The sequence below is a fragment of the Galeopterus variegatus genome, unplaced genomic scaffold (genome assembly GCF_000696425.1).
Source record: "Galeopterus variegatus unplaced genomic scaffold, G_variegatus-3.0.2 Scaffold483, whole genome shotgun sequence".
NCBI classification, from domain to species: Eukaryota; Metazoa; Chordata; class Mammalia; order Dermoptera; family Cynocephalidae; genus Galeopterus; species Galeopterus variegatus.
Genome location: NW_007726594.1, coordinates 106,482 through 117,089, shown reverse-complemented (window position 1 = coordinate 117,089; position 10,608 = coordinate 106,482).

The window sequence follows — 10,608 nt, the reverse complement described above, 5'->3', positions numbered from 1 at the left end:
GGGGGGGGGGGGGGGGGGGGGGGGGGGGGAAGGACAGGCTCAGTGAAGACAGTCCCTGGGCTGAATCTTGCAGGAGGGACAGAGGCTGCCAGTGGCCGACAGAGGCAATGTCCAAGGCACCACCCCACCAACTTGGATGAAATCAGAGAATCAGTTACGTATTTGGAACGAGGTCCCTCCACAAGAGTCAGCAATGGTTTGGAAACTTTGAATAAGAGTCTGGAGTGCAGCAGCCGTGAGGATGGGAGAGGTCCAGAACTGGATGTGGCTTTCTCTCTGGGGTACAGGAGATCTGACTAGGGACTCCTTGCCCATAGTCCACGATATCTTTGTGATTGTCTCCTATCTGTACCCTCATCTTTTGAACTAAACTACTGAGGCTGACAATTTTAATGAGGCCCCTTTCACCACCACTCTAGGGATCCAATTTAGAACAAGGAGGCCGCTACCTTCCTCCTGGTCCTCACTGGGTCTGTCTCTGTGCACCACATCCTCTCTCCTTCTGCCCTGGGTGGGTTTTGCATGAGTGTCTACCTCTCCTAGTGTGTTCATTGCTCTGAGAATCTCCTTCGATTGTTTTCTTCTTTTGGAGAGATTTGTAATGTGCTTAATAAACAGATACACGGATGGGTAGGTAGTGTGGTTTTTTTCATCACACACTCATCTACTTTTTGAAAGTTAAAAAGTGTACTTATTTTGTGGTTAAAGTCTGGAGTAATTGAGTAAATCTGGTGGTCTCTGAAGGAGGTCAAGAGTAGAAGCCAATCAACGACAGGAGCCACCAGATTATAGAGGTGAAACTGGTAAGATTGAGAGCAAGAAAATCAGGTCAAAATAACGGTCTTAATGATCAAACCACCTAAGAGAATCTGAGGTGAAGTCAGGGGTAATTCAATTATGAGATGAGATAATTCACACAGTGTGAGTGAACCAGAGCCTGCAAGGGTTTGGAGGGAAGATCTCACAGAAAACGAGAGGAAATGACTGTGACTGCAGCTGTGACCTGATACAGACTGGGACCAGCGATCTCAGGTCCTATAAGGCTAATTTAATCAATCCAGTCTGTCATACAAACAAACCAAAAACCAAAAAATGCCTTGCAGGTACTGAGTTGTGGTTGGCGTTTATTCTTCATTCTGGTGAACATAGCTATGTGCCTTCTTAAGTAGCCCCCCTGATTTCTTGCACATTTTCTTTAATATAATCTAGAAGCCCATGTCTAGTTACAACCTGCAAAACAGGATTGTGGACTGTCAAATACCTACTGGAACACATCTGGTCTCTCTTTTCCTAAGGAGTACCTGCTGCTACGAAAAATGTGCTGCCCTGGGTAAAGCACATCAAAGGTGGATGATGCATGATGAACAGGCTAATGCAATATTGGAAGCTGCCTAATTCACTTCCAGGAGAAAACTTTATGATTGGTAGGATATGGCTCAATGTAGTTTTTTTCTTCTTTAAGACAAGAGAATCAGCCTTTCTGGGGATACCAAGAGACTCGGGAGAGTGCGGCACTGGGAGCGCAGCAGCGCTCCCGCCACGGGTTCGGATCCTATGTAGGGATGGCCGGTGCACTCACTGGCTGAGCGTGGTGCGGGCGACACCACACCAAGGGTTGCGATCCCCTTGCTGGTCACAAAAAAGACAAAAAAAAAAAAGATGATGCTAGTACTGAGTGCAGACTCTGGATTGTTTACTGGGTCAGACCATGAATTAGTACAGAACATGTAGACAGGGGCCCCAGCATGACTTTTTTTGGCCTATGTAGCATCCTACAAACATTTTTGAATTTTTAGTTTTGAATATTTGTAAAATAGTACATTTCTGAATTCCCACTTGTCCTGAAAAAATAGGAAGATCAAGCAACATTGGGACCTCATTCCTAATAGCCGCTGAATAGCAGCTGCCCCCCCTTAAAAATGGGTGAGTGTTCTCCATTTCCCCGTGGCCCCCATCCCCCTGCAAGGTGTGGTACCCAGCCTACTTCGTTCATGAGCCTTGTAGACATGTGGGTTTTGTCTTGAGAAACTAAAGAGGAGCATGAATTTGAAGGTGGGGGGTGGGGTGGGGAAAGGACCATGGGAAGTCAGTGTTGTATGGTCCTTTCTTGTTTTGGGCATGGTTTAGTATCTATAGGAATAGAAAATAAAATACTATATGGCTGAGTTTCTTTAATTATATGATAAATGCCCAAATGTAGTGCTTAGTCTTTAGGACTTAAAAAGGAATACAATTCAAAGGGCAGAAAGGGAGGTTGTGTTCTTTGTTTAATTGGTGATGGGATATGGTGGAATGGATTTATGTTATAGAAGGAAGGATTTTAACTAAACAATTGGAATAAAATCTCTGAGAGTACAAGAAAATATGACTCTGTTTTTTGGTGAACTGTTTCTGTTGCAGGTTTTGAGAGAAAATTCAGAGGTCTGGCTCCTTGAATTTTCTCCTGTTTCTGGTTGAACAGGTTGCCAGAGACTAGAATAGTCTTTTAAATGATGTTATCACATTCTGGGGACTGTTTTTTTTTTTTTTGAAGTGGGAGGGCTATCTTTACAAGGGAAATGGATGCATTTTGACTTCTTCAGATCCCCCTCCTCTGAAACTGTGAGTTCTTTGAAGAAAGACACCCTAAGATGGTATAATATAAGAATTTGCCAAAGGAAAGCTTTGGTTGAAGTGTTCAGAGCAAGTCCTCCTTTTGTTACATTCAGCTGTAAATGGGATCTGGGTCAAACTAGTAGAGTATCAAAAATAGCCTTTAGGATTAAAATAAAAGAGGAAGAATTCTTTGGTTGATATCCCTGGTTGACACTAGCAATGTTTTCAGTTCTAGCTAGGAAGGAAAGAAGAAAAAAGGGCTTCAGGTTAGATAAAAAGTTAGTTGGAAATTGTATAGAACATAAAAAATGCAAAAGAATTTAGGGATATTAACCCAAGGGCAAGATTGCCAAAGAAAGTAGAGTGACTGGGTAGAGATAATGAAACAGAATTTTATTTAATTTATGAAAATCACATATTCACGTATGGAAATAAAAGATTAGACTATGACTCACATATGAACATGTCATTCCCCGCTTGAAAGCTTTCGATGCCTTCCCATTAGCTGTAGAACAAAGCCCAAGCTCCTTAGTATAGACTTTCAGGCCCTCTATTATCTGGCTCCAACCTACTTCTCTAGCCTGGTATTTTACTATCCTCTCTCCTCCCCCATCCATGAACCTTATGCTTCAGTCTCCTGGACTAATTGCTATTCCTAGATAGCTGGTTCCTCAGAATTGCTAGCACTGCTAAGTCCACTGGGAATGGCTTCCCACCATCTCTATCCTTTGATGTTTGATCTATCAGTGAAAGCCCATCTCAGATGCTCACCAGTTTCCCCATAAGGCTTCTCTAGTATCCTCTGGAGGAATAGATCTCTTGCATGTCTGAAGTTTCCTAGTGCTTAGCATATATCTCTGTTGCAGTTTTATTCTCTTTGTTTTGCATTATTTATGTACATGGTTGTGTCCCTCACTATACTCTCCATATCATCATCACATTTTATTTCCAACAGTGCCTAGAATGGGGTCTTGTAACTCTAGTTGTTTAATCATTGAATATCAACTGGTATTTCCAATATTTTTTTTAAGCAAAGAATTGGTTGGTTGGGTTATGTTAATATTCCAGCTTGTGGGCTGGCCCGGTGGCGCACTGGAGAGTGCACCGCTTGGGAGCGTGGCGGCGCTCCCGCCGAGGGTTCGGATCCCATGTGGAGACCAGTTCCCGCTCACTGGTTGAGCGAGGTGCGGGTGCAACACCGAGGGCTGCGATCCCATTGCCGGTCAGTAAAAAAGAGACAAAAAAGGAAAAAAAAAAAATATTCCAGCTTGTTATGTATTTAAGTTCTAACTTAACATGGCCCAAACCAAACTCATTAATAAAAAAAAATATATTCCAGCTTGTTATGTATTTAAGTTCTAACTTAACATGGCCCAAACCAAACTCATTAATTTTTCCTAAGTGCTCTGTTTATATCAGTATTCTTAATATTTTCCAAATTACTCAATTTTTGATTTTGGGGATTATTTTTGACTCAATCATTTAATTCACTTTTTAAAACAGAATATAGTATGACATTAAACTTTATTGAATATTCTTTGAGATATTTCTTACAACCTTTGCTCCTTTCTGCTCCTACTTGGTTTGCCTTAGTTCATGCCCTGGTTACATCACCGTTAATGAAGTTTCAGAGTACCTCGCCAAATGATTCCTCCAACCCTAAGAAAGCCACTGTTATAAAACTCTTAAATCATGTATATTAACATCTTCTGGGCTTCAAATTTGCTGCCACATAAAACCTGAACTTCTGTGCCTCGCTCTGGTCCTACAGTAACTGTGGAAACATAGTGGTTAAGAATAAAACACTAGAATCTGGCAAAGTTAGGTTTGTCCCCACATTAGGTAGGTTTGTAAACTAGGACATTTTAGAACCTCCTGAAGTCTGTTTCCTGCTCTGTAAATGGAAGATAATAAGCGTATCTACCTCATAAAGTTGTCTTGGGGTTGACATAGATGATGCCTATAAAGTTTAGCAGACTGCATGGTAAGAGCAAGAGTTTAATAAATATTAGCAACAATCACTGCATTTCCTGTGACTCTTCAGAGATCAGCCCTCATCAGTTGAGCCTCTTCACTGTGCAGGAGGGTGCAGAGCAGTGAGCAGGACATTCCTGGCAAAGATCCCAATGGGGACTGAGCAAACTCTATGTATGGGGCAGGAATCTATGGTTAGCACTAAGAGAAGGAAAGTTTGGGATGCCTAAAGGGTAGTGGGCAATTGGTGAGAGGCCCTGAAACAAACACTTCAGTATTTCACTTGAGTGGCTAGCTTGCTCATCCTACTGTGTCAGGTGTGGCTGCACTCTGCATAGAGATGGAAGCTAAATTGTTTTTTGGGAGTCACTGATTTTGACAGCATAGATGTGAAGAAACAGGACAAGAGATGCCTCATTTTTATCTAGATGCCATGCTTTCTCACTCCTGGGGTTTGGAGGCATGGGATGGTCTGTTCCTCTGACTTCCCGTGTTGGCTTGATGCCTTCTGGAGTTGTGTGGTGGAATGGAGCACAGCCCCTGGGAAAGGGGTGAGGAGAGGATATGGAAGCCCATGCAGGCTACACGTGAGTGACCCCAACATCTGAACCAAGCTCTTCTGTGTCACCAGTGATGATTACTGGCAGAAGATGGACACCTGTAACTGACCTGTGGGTCGTTAGACATCAGAAAATGTTGTTAGAATTGTTCTGAAGCTTCCAGTCCTAGCCACTTCTTATGAGCTTGAGAGCCATTTACCTGTTTAGCAAGGCCACTCCATATACATTGCAATTTTGTTCCAGTTTGGAGCACAGGCATTTGTTTATGTAGTTAGAATTTTAAACACTTACTGGATAGTTTCTAATTTGAGTCCAAGTTTACACAATTTGTAAGAATACACTAATCTGCAATTCTATGTGGATGACAGTTTAGACAACAGCAGGGATATGTACTATGCTTTTATTATACACTTTAGAATGTTATTGAATTGGCTTATCACATTATCTGTCAAGGCTAGGACAAGCAATAGCACTGCAGAATCTTATGTGTTGCACAGAAAAAACCTAGGATATTATCAACCAGGGGTAAGATTTAGTCCCATTGTATGGGCTTCCTGACATAATCACGGAGATAGCATGAAACAGAGGAAACAAATTGGACTGGTCCTAGGGCTCTGGATGGCTCCAGACTTTTCACTGTCCAGTCAGGTGACTTTGGGAAAGCCACTTAGCTTCTATAGACTTCCATTTCCTCATCTATAAAATGAAGTGAGGAGAGTTCATGTTAATTATAGCAGATTAAACACAAGTGTTTGTCTACACAGTCTCTCCAAATACCACTAAACTTTGCAGTAAGGAAATAAAACTGCATTAAAAACAAGGACAAAGAGAGCAGGTGAGGACATAACAGCAGTAACATTTTGAAAGCAGGAAAGAGGTGAACGAGTGAGAACTAAGCTGCTTGAGGAATCAGAATCTCAGCTGGGAGTGGGGAGACCCAGAAACAAGTGTTCTTACTGCAGATTCCCAGAAGGGCTCAGTAATTGAGACCCCAGGTGCCTCTAAAAGTCAGAAACAGGAAGATTAGCTAAAGATAGAGACAAAACATACCCTCACCCACCCTGCCCCTATCTCTGGGGCTTCAGCTGGGAAATCTGGCCCGACTCATGTCTGGCCCATATGGTCTGTCATCCTCCAGCAGGCCAGCCCAGGCTTTCATATCATGGCTGAGCAGGGTCCAAGGGAGTGAGAGAGTTGAGGCAAGCAAGGACTCTTGAAGCCTAGGCTTGGAACTGACACATGTCTCCTCCAGGTATTCAGTTGGGCAAAGCAAGTCATCAGGCCAGCTCAGATTTAAGGGGGGATTCTACCTCTTGATGGACAGAGCTGCAAAGTCACATTGCAAAGGTGTGTGGCTATAGGGAGAGCCATAGTTGTGGCCAGCTTTGGAAGCCATCATAAGACAAAATAAGGATGGGATTCCTGAAAAAGTTCACAGTTTTCAAACTTGCACACTGCACATTAAAAATAAAAGGCCAGGGCCGAGCCCATGGCGCACTCGGGAGAGTGCGGCACTGGGAGAGCTGCGACGCTCCCGCCGCGGTTCGGATCCTATATAAGACTGGCCGGTGCGCTCACTGGCTGAGCACGGTGTGGGCGACACCACACCAAGGGTCGTGATCCCCTTACTGGTCACGAAAAGGACAAAAACAAACAAACAAAAAAAATAAAAGGCCATATGCAAAAAGGGGGGGGTGCCAAAAAACTCAAAACTTATGCAAAGTGTTAATAAAGACAATAATTGATACTTGGGGGATTAACTTGGACTATTGAGGTAGGTAGCTTATTGTGGCTGGTAATAAGTCAGAGAAATAATTGAGTGTGTTGGTAACACTCACATGAGAGAAAGGCTGGAAGGAACTGAGACAATGCAGATAAAAGTGGCCTTCTAAGTTAGTGCCACAGAGACAGCACAACCTGCCAGGAGTCAACAGCCACATAGGTTTGAGGTTTTTATTTTCAAAATACAGGCATAACAGTTCCTGTTGCCAGTGTAGCAAGTGAATTGAAAGCTTTTTCCTTTTCTGCTGAAGGTTGTAATTATGTCCCATATTCTATTTTCCCATGCATAGGAAATATTGCTTATGAATTAATGTGACTTCTGCATTATACTGACATAATTTTTCTATTTATCAACTGCATATGAGCTAGTTTGTGTTTTAGAACATCTGCAGTGTATAGATTATGCTGAGGCGTGAAGTAAAAGTCTACATAGCGTATAGAGAGGCCTTTAGCCTCCTTTCCCAACTTGGCTTCAAAAGCAGGCCCACAGCCAGGTTAATGCCAGCTTGACAAGAGAGTGGAGGGGGTAATGGACCCAACAGGAAAGATCTACAAATACTGAATTTTAGGAATACCTCAATCAAAAGCCCAGCCAAATTGTCCTATAGTAGTCTGTTGTTTCAAGCACATAGATCTCCTAGTTAGCTTTGTATTGCCTCACTTTCAAAATGTGAGTGATGATGGGCCGGCCCGGTGGCTCACTGCTACAGTGCGCTGCTTGGGAAGCGCGGTGGCGCTCCCGCCGAGGGTTCGGATCCCACATACAGACCGGCCGCTCACTGGCTGGGCAAGGTGCGGGAGCAACACCGAGGGTTGCGATCCCATAGCTGGTCCCGGTCTGGTACGGGTGTGACACTGAGGGTTGCGATCCGTTGCCGGTCACGAAAAAAGACAAAAAGGAAAAAAAAAAAATGTGAGTGATGGCCAAGGATGCCAGTCATTTGACAAGAGCTTCTAATTTGAAAGACACAGTCAGTAGAAACAATTGGAACAAAAGGAACACAAAGGAAGCAAAGACAATGCACAAAACAGAAAAAAAGAAAAATCTAAAGAGAAGGTAAAACTGTAAATAATATCCTCTGAGAATAAAAGGTGATATTGCACTCACAAGATAAGAAAAGAATGACATAAAAAAGAAATATGCAGAGAAAAGAAAAGAGCTCTTAGAACTTAAAAACAAGATTGCACAATGTATTAGTCCGTTTCTGTTGCTTATAACAAAATACTTGAAACTGAGTGATTATAAAGAAAAAAAAATTATTGCTTACAGTTTTGAGGCTGGGAAGTCCAAAGTCCATCTGATGGTGGTGACAGTGACCCAGCAGTCTCACATTGCAAGATGGTGGAAGCAGAGAGAGCAGCAAGAGAGAATCTAACCTCCTCATTCACTCTCCTTTTAAAGCCGTCAGAACCACACCACTGACCACCATTTTTAATCCATTCTCTAGGCATGGTCCTACAATCTAATCACCTCTTCAAGGCTCCACCTTTCAATTACCATAATAGGATTTCCTACCCTCTTAACCATCACAGTGGAGGCCAAGTTTCTAATGCATAAAACTTGGGGACACAATTCAAGCTTCAGTGAGTTTTGAGGGAACATAATTCAACCCACTACACACAAATAAAAATTTCAATAGCATTATTGGAATAAAGTTGAGTAAATATCTTAGAAAGTATAACAAAATGATAAGGAAGCAGAAAAATAGGAGAAAGAATTTTTTAAAAAAATCAGAGTATTAATCCAACAAGTGTAATATCCAAGAACAGAAGTTACAGAAAGGAAAAAAAAAAAGAGAGAAAGTGAAAGGAAGGACATCATAGAAAATGAATTAAGAAAATATTCTAGAATCAAGAGAGGCACACCTCTAGATTAAACTGGTTAACTCACAAATAGGTGGGAGAACCCATGTCACAACCTACATCATTGTGAGATTTTAGAATGCTGGCAGAGAGAGAAGGTCCCAAAAGATTTAAGTGAGAAAAAAACCCCAACAATCACAACCAAAAAAATGAGAATCTGAATATCATTAGTCTTCTCAATAGCAAAACGGGAAATTCTGGGAAAAACAATATCCAGGATAGAGTTTTACACCCAGCCAATCTCACAGTTAGTAAGTATGAGGGAATAATAAAAGCCTTTTTAGACATGTAAGGTCTCAAGCTTTTATCTCCCACTTATGTCTTTGTAGTCAATATTAGCCTACTGTGTTAGGAAAACCAGAGGATAAACCAGGAAAGAAGAAGACACAAGATCAGAAAATAAGAAACTCAACTGAGAAGATAAGCCAAAGAAATCTTCAGGAAGATGGTTGAGATGGTGACAGTACTGAAGATACTGAATAATGATATAATTATACTGGAGGATGAAAGACAAGGAAGTTCATGAGTGTGCAGAAGCACTGAGTGTAAATCTTCCTCTTCTGTAATAGGAAGGTATAAGTAACATCTAAATCTGAAATATAAGAAATAGCTGTGTAAACGTGAAGGAGACAAAAACCAGAACAAACATGTAAATGAATTATTAGTTGCCTCAGAGGAGAGGAAATTGATGTTAGAAAGGGTTGGGACAGGAGAATCCTATTTTTGATGGTAAGCCTTTTGTAATGAAATACCTTTAAAAGGTGCATGTACATATCACCAGCCTGGCAGAGTGCATGTTGATCAGAGAGGCGCCCAGCTGGAGAAGCCCAAGATCTGTGGAGACCACGTGCCCTATGGTGCCAGCATGTGACCTAGCAGGTAGGCCTCACCGCCACTGCCCGACTCCATCCCCAGCCGGGCCTAGTGTGTGCTGACCAGAGAGGTGCCCAGTCAGAGAGGCCCAAGATCCATGGAGACTATGTGCCCTGCGGTGCCAGCATGCAACCCAGCAGGTAGGCCTCGCCACCGCCACCCGACTCCATCCCCAGCTGGGCCGAGTGCATGCTGACCAGAGAGGTGCTTCCCCAGAGAATCCAAAGACCCGAGGTGACCAGGCACCTGAGGCACTAGTGGGCAACTGAGCAGACACTGAGGCAGCCATACCAAATTGGCAGGCCCAGCAGCATCCTAGCCAGAAATAGTGTTGAACCAGTGGACTGTGAAATCCCCAGCCACAATGACTAAACATCAAAGGAAAGATACCAGAAAATCAAGAAAGTACACCACCAAAGGGTAATAACTTTCAAGCTCTAGATCCTATAGACCAAGAAGCCCTTGAAATGTCTGACAAGGAATTTCGAGTGATAATTCTAGGGAAACTAAATGAGATACAATAAAACTCAGCTAGACAATACGATGAAATGAGAAAAAGTATACAGGTCCTGAAATAAGAAATGTACAAGGAAATCAATGCCCTGAAAAAGAATGTAGCAGAGCTTGCTGAGCTGAAGAATTCATTCATTGAAATAAAAAACACAACAGAGATTTTAACCAGCAGGCTTGCAGAAATGGAGGAGAGAACTTCTGACCTTGAAGATGGGATGTTTGAAATAACACAGGCAGACAAAAAAAAAAAAAAAAGAAAGAAAAAAGAATTAAAAACATTGAAGAAAATCTAAGAGATATATCAGACAAGCTTAAACACTCAAATATCCGAGTCATGGGTATTCCAGAAGGGGAGGAAAAAGGAGATTGCATTGAAAACATATTCAACAAAATAGTGGCAGAAAACTTCCCAGGTATTGGAAAAGACACAGATCTTCAGATTCAGGAA